The sequence below is a fragment of the Dromaius novaehollandiae genome, chromosome Z (assembly GCF_036370855.1).
Source record: "Dromaius novaehollandiae isolate bDroNov1 chromosome Z, bDroNov1.hap1, whole genome shotgun sequence".
NCBI lineage: Eukaryota > Metazoa > Chordata > Aves > Casuariiformes > Dromaiidae > Dromaius > Dromaius novaehollandiae.
In genome coordinates, this window is record NC_088132.1 from 47,443,596 (window position 1) to 47,456,355 (window position 12,760).

Genomic DNA, 12,760 nt, shown 5'->3' on the forward strand with positions numbered 1-12,760 from the left:
GTTGAGTTTTACTGCTATGTGCTCTGTCCACAAACTAATACGTCACTAACTTTTTGCTCTCCTCATTTTTCAGTTTATTAAAAAAGATAAAATTCAGTGCTCATTAATACAAGTTGCATAATGAAATTATTTCTGCAGTTGCTCAACCAGGATTTCTGTTATTATTACTATATAATACCTTTTGATATACACAACACATAATGCTACAATATACTCAAATGTCCGTTCTTGGGTGCTGTTAATATCATTATGTTTTTAATGAGTAAATAAGACTATAGAATACTAAGTTTTTAAATATAACAAGTACTATCTCTACTAAATATAGGTCTACATTAATTTTTCTAGACTATTAGTATGTCTCACTAGTCAAGGTTATGTGATCAGGTAAGACAATTATCAGCACTTATTCTCTGGAGAGCACCAATACTGTATTTTACAGCATAAGTATATAAAAAGATATATTAACTGTAGGATTTGGCACTGAACTTTGTAAATCTCTCTGGGCTGTTAAAATCCCATGTATGGTCCCCATTTTAAGGAATTCAAAATAGCAAGATAATTGCAAGTGATACTATATAACCCTTGGGAGAAAATGGAAAGATTATGAGAGAGGGACAAGATGGAAAGAAGAAAAATTTTCTGTAAGTGATTAGTTTAGAAATAAAAATATAATAAGTTAGACACAGTGGCAGCAATAGTAAGCTGAAAGCAGAGACTTATAAAATGTTAGAAATCAAAGCTGAAAGTCCTGTGGCTTATCTGACAGAAGAACATATAGTTTCTAGTACTTTATATCAGCAAGATATTGTGACTTCTCCCACTTCAAAGTAGTGAGGTAAACAAATGGAGAAAAGGCCTCTACACAACTCTTGGCATGTGTTTGTACCCAGATAACTAGCTCACTGTTATGTAGTTATTAACAAGAATTAAAGATATTTTTATAATAAATTTCACCCATTGAGATCACTAATTCTGAATTCATTAGCCTGGAGCTGCTTAAATTCTCAGATTTAAAGCTGAATTATGATAACCTACGACAAATGGTATTTTAAACATGACACAATCTGTACTTCATGAATTCTCATTTGAAGGAATTATTCTGAGGACTGGTCTGTTATTATTATGCCTAAGAGTTTGTTGAAAATAATATATGGACTAAGTGAACAAGCTTTTTTTCTGGTTCAGTGAGCTCAAGGGGAGTCTAAGAGCGATCTCTCTTGATTAGAAATTCTTTCCTCCATTCTTTACCATCTTTCATGTTGTTGGGTCAAAATCTCATACTGGTTATATGCCCTGACCCTGAATTCTAATTGATCGCTGTTTAGAATGTGAAAACTTGTAGGCAATAGTAAGAGTCACAAAAACAAAAGAAAAAAAAAAAGTGTGTGTGTCAGGTTGTCGGGGCAGGGGGGGAATGAGAGAGAGGAATTGCACGCTCCTGGGAATAAAACAGATGACAGAGCAAGCCCATAACATGTGCTGCTCATATCCATGAAAATCTACCGTCTTCATTGGGAGAAAGTAAGAGACCTGCACTAAATGAAGAAAAGATGAACAGAAAGTAAGTTGATATTAACATCAATTTGTAATTCAAAGGCAAGAGATTAATGGAATTGTTTGTTGTTTCTTAATGCAGTCAAGTATTCCAATGAATGCCAGAATTGCTAACCACATGTTCGGAGACACAGACACTTCTGCAAATTTTCTACCAAATCTCCCCATCGACAGTTGAATTATGGTCACAAGCCATGACTGATCACATGCTGTTTTTGCAGTTTTTACCATATTGTTTACTTTCTAGCTAAAAGTAATTTGGGGATACAATTTAAACCTGCAAAACATGTTGTATGTACATAAGAGGTGGATTCCTGACTGTCTTGAAGCAGGCCATCTAAAGTTTAATAAAGTAAAACAAAATAGTTGCATAATAACTCCTTTTCTTTGGAACCTTCTTTTTTCCTCCATATTCCAATGTACTGAACAGCATATAAAAGGCTTAAGGTTACAAGTGCTTTGTGTTACATCCACTGTGTTTCCCGCCCTCTGTATTTTCAATGATTTGCATGTTCAATTGAAATGAGGAAGATCCATTATCATGGGTACAACATGAATTAGTAATCTACACAGTTTGCAATCATAAAAACAGACTGTTCACTTATAGGCAGGATGCTACAATAGTGATGCTGATATCTAAAGGCTGTGCAAAAATGCCAAAGAAATCTCATGATATAAAGTCCAGCTAGCTTATGAAGACAACAGAGAAATGTTTTCCAAAGCAGCTGGCATGCAGCTCTAGCAAGCAACTTGATTCATCATTACACAGCACATGACATTAAGCCATATCATTTGACATACCAGGCACACTGTGACCCAAGCTATATCAGTATGGATGACTATTTTTGATTTAAACAATTTCTTTAGTGTTTTATGAAAAGCTTTGAACAAATGTCAGACAATGTCATTTTATTCCATTTACTGACACGCTAACTCTTCTCTGGGAAAACTCCTACCATTCACCAACATTTTGTTGTATGTTGGTCCTTCCTCACACTGTATCTGCTAGACTCAATACCCTTCAGCCCTTTCATAAAGCTCCATGATTATCTATTGAGTGATGTTCCCAAATTGCTAACTGCTCCATGAAAGAGATCCACATAGAGGGTATCTGATATAATCAAGGCTTTCGTTTGTTCTTTTGGCATAATAAATAAAAGGTGTTTCTTCTACCACTTAATTACTAAAATAAATTTATACAGCCTAAGTCACTGGACTATACTGCTATGCTGTGTCTCTAAATATATACATATATATAGCCCTTACATGTTGTCATTGCAAATGCAGTTGTTTTACACAGTTACACATTGATTCAATTTAGTGTAATTTTAGCATTTAATGGCAGAGCAGTCTTTAAAAAGAAAAACATGACTTATGAGATAGAATGAAGTCAGTAAAATGTTGTACTTGAATCAGAAAGTGCCATTATCCTTTCACTCAGCTATTCTAAATAAGAACAACAGAAGACATTTGCCAATGCCTTCAAAGCAGCATGTTTTCCATTCGTAATTGGCTCTCCCCCATCCCCAGCAACGATAAGTAAATAAAATAAAATAAAAACAAATAAATAAAAATGGTTCCATAGCTTCATTCAAGAGTTAAACAGCTTAGTACTGACTAGAGTGAGGCTGGGATCAGTGCTCAGCATCTACTTGATATTCACTCTGGGCATCTACCTGACTACAACATCACTACTACTATATTGTGTGTGTAGAACCACTCAGGACTGTAGATTGCCTCTAACTCAGACAAATTAGGATCCATAAAGTAGATGGCATCCAAGACCTTCAAGCTTCTAACTACCTAAAAGATAGTTGTGATGCTCCTCCTTATGCTGCCATGGAGTTTTGTCTGAAGCAGCACACGTACATCCTGTTTACATACAATTTATTTAAGAAAGTCACCTTGGATACCTGCACTAGTTGTCCACAGTTTATGCCAGTACACTGATTTCTTCCAGTGCTCCGAGAGCAGAGACAATTTGGTACTATTTCATTTAGTCGGCATGCAGCTAATGCAAGTCCAACTGTCTTCCGCCCTGTGTTAATGTGGTTCTAACATAATAACTTTTTCAAAAGCAATTTTAAATGCTTAATCAACTCTTACTCAGGTCACAATAAAGAAAATATCATTTAATTTAGGATATCAGTTTGTAGATCTTTTTTTTTGACAAGGCTTCTACAGTTACCTCCCTTGCTTGGATGAGTTGTTCCTGTTCCTCTCAGCATCCCTGAATAAGCCTCACATTAACTAAGAGTTAAGTTTGACTAGTTCCACCCAGCAATATCAAGATAAGGAGGAGAGTATAAAAACAAAACAAAGACTATTGTCTGCAGTAATTTTAACAGACCTGAAAATGCAAATCTTGGACACAATATCTGACCTACAGAATACAATTATTTGTGGCTAAAATTATGAATGTTTTTCTTAATTATGAACTTATTTATTTCTAGTAGAATAAATGTTGGACAATATTCGAAGGATATCTCTAATAAGGGGACATTTGGAAATGTTAAAATCTATTCCTCCTACAGTCGGTGCTAACATAACTATTTATGCTAATGGGAGTAAAACTAGACTACAAGGGTGAAAATGACCTCTTACACTCAAGGAACTGGTGAAAGGATGTTTTATGCTTCATCTGCACAGCAATGAATTTCATCCTTTTTCCATTTTTCTATTAATTCAGCATCTATGGGAAAGATTTCATAACTAAAGGACACAATTACATCAGACAGTAAACCATTAACTATTGCAACTGTAACACATATACATTTCATCTGCAGCATTTGAATTCTTTGCACAGTCTTTCTAATCCCCCTAGCACTGAATCAGGACATCCTATAATAAGAATTGGTCAAAATAGCACTAGAGACATTCTTAAGCTCAATATACAAACTCCATCGCTTTAGTTAATGAGTCATTCCGTGATACTTGTTTGATGCTGTAGTTTAGAAGTCACCACAAAAGAAAGTGATCATACAAGCCTATTTGTAGCATTTTCTTTTGTAAAATGGTCTAGCCATGAAATAGCTCTTCTTTCTGTTAAGTTTCAACACCTACTTCAGAGAAATAATTAAATAGCATGAGAGAACTAAAAAGCATTTGCTTTTATTTATATGCTTTTATTACCAATTTGCTGTGACTTCAACTAATGGATTCCTCTTTACTGTAGACAAAATCAGTAAATTTTGTCTCACTTTATTGAGCCACTGGCACTTAGTGCAAAGGGCAGTTTCTTCAGTCATCTTTCACATGGAGGTCCAGCATACAGGTGAAAAGGTTTTAAGGGCACACACATTTTCCAGCACTGCCTACCCACTTTAAATGAAAGACTTTGCTACAAATCATCTTTCCACAAAACAGAGCTATTTTACAAAAGCTATTTGAGTCTGGTTGATTGAAAAATCCTTCTAAGATCAGCGTTGCTGCTGCCCTGGACCAAGAAGGGAGAATTTCTCCCTGTTTATTCCTCAAGATTTCTTTAATATCTAATTGAGTTATAAAGGATGTCTGGTCCTACAAAGCACATTCTTACAGTAAGCTAAATCCTGGTTATACTAAAACAGTGGCAGTCTTGAAAACTAACTGCAGCAGAAGTCAGAAGATATGCTAAGCGCTAGCAGAGTTGCAGATGGCAGATTTTTCATTTGAATTTCTATACTGGCTTATACAAAATAATGTATACATTTGCACACTGCCTAGTGGATTGGCTGACTGATGTTGGAACAGCATTGTCTAGCACAGGAATAGCCTGATATTATAAATTTCTCAAATTAAATAGAGGAGGGAAAAAGAAATCTTTACCTCAGACTTCAAGCCAGAAGGCTGTTAGCACCAAGGGGAATTGAGGTGGAGAAAGCAAGTTCTTCAGAAAACTATATCCTGAATCTACTTGGAGCCTAAATTCCATTGATTTTCAATGCTGTTCATGATCCTAAGTCATCAGCTGCTTTTGAAGAAGTTGTCCTAAATGAGTTCCTCGGGTAGGTATGGAAAGAGGTCTGCTAAATCCAGTTCCAACTTCTTTTCTTTCAACAGATCCAAATATGCATACATATATATGCCAGTACATGAATGAAGCCTTTGAGCATAAGCAGCGGTTTAATGCTTTTTCAGGTGTTCAGATGTTGCATTATTAAAAACACATGAAGTATAATCTAGCCAGGTGCATGCATACACAAAAGTAAATATTTATTCCACTGTAAGCTTCAAAATCACAGTCTTATACAACAGGTATAAAGCTGAAGTTTCGGGAGGATTTAGCTAAAGTTCTCTGCTGATTTCCATTTCTTCTGATCAAGCAAATCAAAGAACATGAAAATTAGATGAGTAAATCCTGCTTCACAAGATCAGGCTGAGATTTGAATTATTTAGAAATTTCTCCCAGCTCCATTTCATGTGCTGAGATTCACGTGCTTAGGATCGTAATGCGCAAAAGGCAGGCACATAGCATAGTCTTGGAAACTTGTATCACATACCACTAGAAATTGTTCCAACTATGCATACAGTAAGTGATTACTTTAAGGTCCTTTTTTCTTTTTTACAATGTTGTTAGAGATTTTAAAACTGGTTAACATCCTTATGCCAGTCTTCCTAGCATCTCATGGGATATATCAGTCTTAAATGGAAACAACACTAACATGGTTATAGAAACATATTTAATATACGAATTCCAAGACAAAAATGCCCTCTTTTTAGTGAGATGAAGACACAGAAGAGAGGGCAGTGACTAGCAGTTTGCGTTTTCCAAGAATTGCTTTTTTTCTTTTTTTTTTTTTTTTGGACTACAAAACTCTTAACTTTTCTGGTTTGGTTTTCTTTACCTTTTTAGATTTCTAAAGCAAAATATTAACAGCATCAGAGTTAGCACAACTAAATGTGTTATCATCCATGAGCAAAGCTGCAATAATTGACCCTATGCTTGCTTTCAGGCATGCAATTGCAAAGTAAAACATGCCAAGTTAAACTAGTATGAAAGTAGCTTCATTTACAATTGTACATTTGTACTCTGTTTACAAAGGCTCTGGAGATGACAAGGATGCAAGGTCCCTCAGATCACAAAGCCTCGCAAAACTTTATTGTAGTTGCTCTGCCTCCTCTCCCTGTCAAAATCCCCAATACTCGCAAATTGTGCTGATGCCTCACAGATGCCACAGGTTTTGTGCCTTGCTTTCTCTGTTGTCCCCTCTGGTCAGGGTTGCCCAATAGACAACACTTTCTGTGACAAGACTTTCCCGGTACATGACTGAACCTATTGCACATATGCTGCACAGTGCTTTCCCCACAATCTCCCCTGCTTCTGAGGGGATCTGAGGGAGCATCTGCTGGGATTTGGCTGCAGTCATTAAAACAGCTTCTGCTGTTCCTGACCACCTCCCCCGCCCAGAGATAGAAGTTGATATATTCGTTAGCAGAAGCAGCCCTCAGTAAATACACTTTTTTTGTCTCCAGAGGCCCACACACTTTTTCCTCCAATGCATTTTGAAGGTGTATCTATCAACTAGCAGCAGAGGGGCAGGATATAGAGATCCACTGGGAACATATTTGAAGATTTGTCCCAGTCAAAGGCAGGTTAGCCATCTGGAGATATAGACAAAACATCTCATGAAAGCCTGTTGTCTCACACATCCAGGGAAGTCTGCACAAACTGAACACTATACGCTTATTAAGAGAATGGGGATGTGACACATCCAGACTACACTTCCACATATTAGATAGTTTTATTCATGAACTAATGGCTAGAAACTTCTGATGTGGAAATGCCTATTTTCTGTGGAAATTATTTACAGGAAGAACAAAATGCAACATTTTCCCTATATAACCCAATTCCCCCATAACCCTAAATGGACAACCATGCTTTTGTGTGCCTACATACATCAGTTCTATGTCACACTTGCCACATGGCCAGCCTCTTAAGAAAGGTAGTGGTTCCCCCTCCAGCATGCTTTTTCTCATCCAGAATTTGTAATGTATATGTTTTCACATAGATCATATGTAGCTATAGAAAAGGCTGAGTTTAGGTCAGTTAAGACATTTCCTTTATGTACATCGAGTTCAGGGAAGTATTAAGGAGAATGCCAGAAAAAAGTAGACATTGCTATTGACTTGCAGAGAGAAACAGGTGGATAATTCATGGTGATCAACTTATTCCACAGACTCGGTCTCTTTTCCCATTTACAGAATATTCATGACCAGACGCATTTCTTCAAGTTTGTAATTGACAGTTATTCAATGACTTCTAGTCTCTGTTGCTTAATTGGAAATACTGAGTATTTGATCTTTGAGCTGTGTGGTTTAACTGTGATACATTAGAAAAGTCTCCCTCGTACACCAGAATTTTGTGAAATAGGTTTAACATAAATATGCTCATGCAGACCTAAAACTTGATACTAATGAGTATTGAATGTAGAATTAGAAATTTTACACAACTTTTCACTCTTTAAAATCTTGACCATTTGCAAAGAACAGAAATAAACAAAGAACAGATGCTCGATTTGCTCTCATCCACAGGAGTGTAGGTCAAAAATTATGTGAAAATATCCAATAGGGGAGGAGGGAATACTATAATACTATGACAAATCTCCCTACTGGATTAGATACATTTCCGAAGATACTTTTTGGTTGATTTTTTTGAATGAAAGCTCAAACTTCAGCCAGTTAAGACACATGAAGTGATATATCCAAACTCAAAAATGGATACTGAAATCTCTTCCTGAAGCAATTAATTTCTGAATTCCAAATCAGGCCATTAAATACTATGTTTCTAGTTCTGTCTTTTTCAAAAGAAAAGCAATAAAAGTCATTTTTTACCTCTAGCTACAGAAAGATTCCTGTAACTATGGTAGAACACTTGCTTCCTTCCTCTTCTGATATAATTGCCAGAGAACTGCTTTTTCCTCTATTTTCTTATTCGCTCATAGGCCAGGATTGTAATGATGGTTGACTTATGACAAATCTTAAATAAGCTGACCTGTTGCTTACGATGTGCTACCTACCTTTTTTATTTCATAGTATCTCTTTTAAATATGATTCTTCCTAAGCCACCTATCAGCAGCACTTCTTACCAAGTAAACCTTGCATTTCAGATGTACTACTTTGACCACCTTTGTAACTTTCAAAGTTTTTGCTGTGTATCATCTGCTTCAACAAAATTGTTATGAGGGAAGACTCAAAAGAACTAAATCAGCTTCACCTCTGACAATGGATGGCCCTGCCTATTTTCTACCCAATAGATTGTTTTCTTTCTGAACACTTTTCCATAACTTTGAGTTGGGGGTGGGGAGGAGTTGCCCTTGGTTAGGGAGAGTCATGCTCTTCTCTGTTGCTCTTTCCACTTTAGTCAGGCTTGGCATCAAGAAAAGAAAGTGAAGCTTAAAGTATTAAGGTCTAGAAAGAATGTCATGTCATTGATTACACTTTAGAAAATTCTTCCTACTGCCCTGATTTAAAGAAAGTGGTCAGTCTGGTCAGTTACTATTTAATTTTAGTGGAAAACTAGTGCTAATAGCATTTTGAATCATTTTGAGCTTTATCAAGGAGACCCATACAATGAGAAGAAAAAACCCGAGCTCTTAAAGTGGCACCCCAAATGCAGGAAGTGGACTAACACCAAATTGGCTACAGTCACAATCTAGTGAAAGATTCAGTAAAGGTGAATTACAATAATTACTTATTGCATGTCATGCATTACTTAAAGATAAGGCTAGAGTAAACTATAAAGTGGAAGTATATAACTATTTCAGCAGAGAGAACTATGCTTCATTAACCTTATACTAGACGTGGTCTGATACAAGATTAAACGTGAATATTCTTTGCAGATGCGGCCCTTAAGCTTAGTAACTTTTCTGTGATTTACAGCAATATTAATTAACTAAAAACATGCAGTAGCTCAGAAGCCTTCTATCTGCCTCTCCCCTTAGTGTTTTGAAATAATATTCATCAGTATTAAGCAAGAAATGATTTTGTACCACATATAATTTCCAGACTGTACGACCCAGCATGACGATATGCTGACACTCATTCAGCAGTTCTAACCTGGAAGTAACATTCCTTGCTACAGTGGAGTAATCACTTGAAAGCAAGGTAAGATTTGGGCAACAGTATGGATATTACACATTATGGAAGAGGGCTGCAAACCTAACTGCAGTAGCTACATTGGTTTAAAAAAAAAAAAAAAAAAACCATAGGTTATTTCAAATTTCACTCTTTTTTTTTTTTTTTTTTTTTTAATACACCAGTCTGATTAGTATAATCTTCACCAAAACCATCCTACATTTTTGTTGGTCACCATTACTGGAAAGTTGAGGGTGATTAAAGTGAGGAAAGTAAGTGTGAAACAATGTGGTTTCTTTTACAGGGCTCAGTAGGGTGGAGATGATGATCAGACTGGGTTCAGTGCGGCCCTCTCAATATCAAAACATACAAGATCTCTGATAAGAAAAATAAATAGAAAATTTTTGAAGTGCTAAAATCTCTCTTGAATTATTATATGCAATATTGGAATAATTCAAAGCTGAAATACATACAAAAAGGATAAGTTTAACACAATTTAGACTGTTTCCCTGAGCTGGAAAACAGAGAACACAGACTACATGTGACAGTGCGAGGGGGACCATTTCATTTCTTCCCCCTTCTCCATTATACACATGGAAATTAGACATAAAAAATACTGTCTAAAGTTCAGGAAGGTAACCTTATTTATGAAAAACTCATGTTTTTCTAACTCCAGGGAGACAACCATTGAAATGAATCAACCTTACAAATACAATCCTAGACAAAGCTAAGACTTCTAGTGGAAATAGAAAGAAGTACTAAAGAACTTGAAGTCTTCTGTAAAATCATATTTTACACATTCATATATTAATGTAATAAATGACATTTATTGACATACCTTAGAGGTAAATAAGGTAAATAACTGAATACATGCATAATTCAATGCAATGTAAACATATACTTCCCAAGTGATTGGATGGAAAATAGACCCTTAGTACATAGGTATAAAAGTTGCTAGAATGACAACCATAATCATATGGACAGGTTTTTATGAATAATCTGGAAGACTTAAATAGAGTAAAGGCAGCGATTTTTATTTTGGAGTGGACCGTGTCTTCTTGATGGAAGGAATACAAAATAGCTTGACTGTTACTAACAAAACAGGGCCCCATCAGAAAAAAAGGTAACAATTTCTCAGAGCAATGCGAATTGAATGAGAAATCCGAGAAAGGTTTTTAAACAAAACTGGACAAGGTTTCTGGTAGGTGAGTCCAGCATGGAACAACTCTGCAAGCGGACAGGACTGTGCCCATCCAGCATTTTTTAACCAAGAATGTCAACTTGCTGATAACCTGAAGGGTTCATAGGAACTTCTGGTTTAAGGAAAGTCTGAGAAAAGGTTGATTTCTGGTCTAGTGTGGGTAGAAGTAACACCTCAAAATAACAAAAGCAAGCTTGCAAGTGGGGTGATGCATTTTCTGGACCTTTTTAGCCAAAGGTCCTGTCTAGCGCTGCCACGGTGGTACAGGAAAATACCTTTCGGCACACAGCTGTACACAAAGTCGCCAAGCTAATCAAACGGACAGTTCAGAGAAGACCAGTCACCAGCCGCGTGCACGGCAGCCGTACCCCTCCTCAGACAGCAGGAGTGCCTTCCTGAGCCCTCCGGCTCAAGCTACTGAACAGCAAATTCAGTGCTGAGGGTGGACGTACTCTTGTGCCCCACCAGCCCAGCTGTGCCTGCAGGGGCAAACACACCTTTATGGCAAAGGTATCACTGAGGAGGAAGGAGAAACCTGCCTCTGAGCTGTGGCGCTTTCTGAGGTTACTCTTGAATCCACAAGCCACATGCCAGCAAAGCAGTACAGGTGAAGGCCGAAATATTGATGCCTACGTGTGAGTGTAAAAATAACAGCTTTTCTGTTCTGATAGCTGTTATTACTAGCCAACCAATCTGATTTCATTTGCTCTTGTGAATGGCTTGTGTGCCCTGACTGAGCGTATGAAGTTATAAACCGAAAGGCCCAATACCAAACACTGAAGAAGTTTGGTGGCAAGTCTGATGCTTAATATTTTTGCAAAAAACATAAGCACTAAATCCACCTCAAAAATCTGCAGATTAGATCTAAGATAAGTAGCAGAAATGAATGATGATCAGCTGCAAGGCAGAAATATTGATCCATGCAGTATTCCCATATTCCAAACGGTATTGCATGCTAGATTTCTACCATTAGTTATGTGCTGTAATGAAACAGATCTTATATTCATTTACTTTGATTACGCCAGCATTTTGTGCTGATTCATGGGGCGGGAGGGAAGGGGAAGAGACTGTTGTCTTAAAATCTCAACAGCAGCAAATTAAGATCCTTGACAAGGCAACAGAAGAATAAATCAAAATGAATATACAGATGTGTACTTTATGCTGAACAAAACACCAGAACAACAGCTTATTTTGGGGCCACGTGTGGCAAGCAGTTGGGAATTTGCCAGTAGATAACTAAGAGATAAGAGAAAATGGTGTCTTATCACAGATAGGAAAGGAAAAGAAAGGCATAAATGGCTGGGCTGTGGGAGGTTAGAAGAGTGTGCTTGCTCTGTTCTTACTGCTTAATCATTCATCACTGACCACTACTGGAGACAAGTCACAGACACTTGGATAAACATTTAATCTGACATACTAGAGTCATTCTCATATTATTATAACCACTGGAGTCGCACAGAGATCTGCATGGGAACCAGTAATGTTTACAGTATTACCAAGTGTCCTGGAAAAGGACTGAGTACACAGTAATTTATGATAAATAATAATTGTGCTGAAAGCTGGCTGAAGAACTGCAGGATTTCATGGTATGTAGAGATTGTATAATAGAATGGTAGATGAAATGTCTAGCTATACAATCTTGACCATATAAACAGTAAGATAGAGATAAATTAGCTATTACAGCTCAGGAAAATGAATTTAGAATCACTGTGATTATTTCTCTGAAAATAGCAGCTCCCTGCTCCAAGATAATCCAAAAGGCAAATAGCATGGACATCTCAGTCCTAGAAAAGGGAACCATTTGAATAGTTTTATATTAGAATGTGAGAACTATAGTACTAATCCACATAGTTTGAGTAAATATTTCATGGTCAATTCTAAATATGTAACTGCATAGAGGTCTCTTCAACATACATCTCTCCTCTCCCACCAAAGTATAGTAGAACTAAA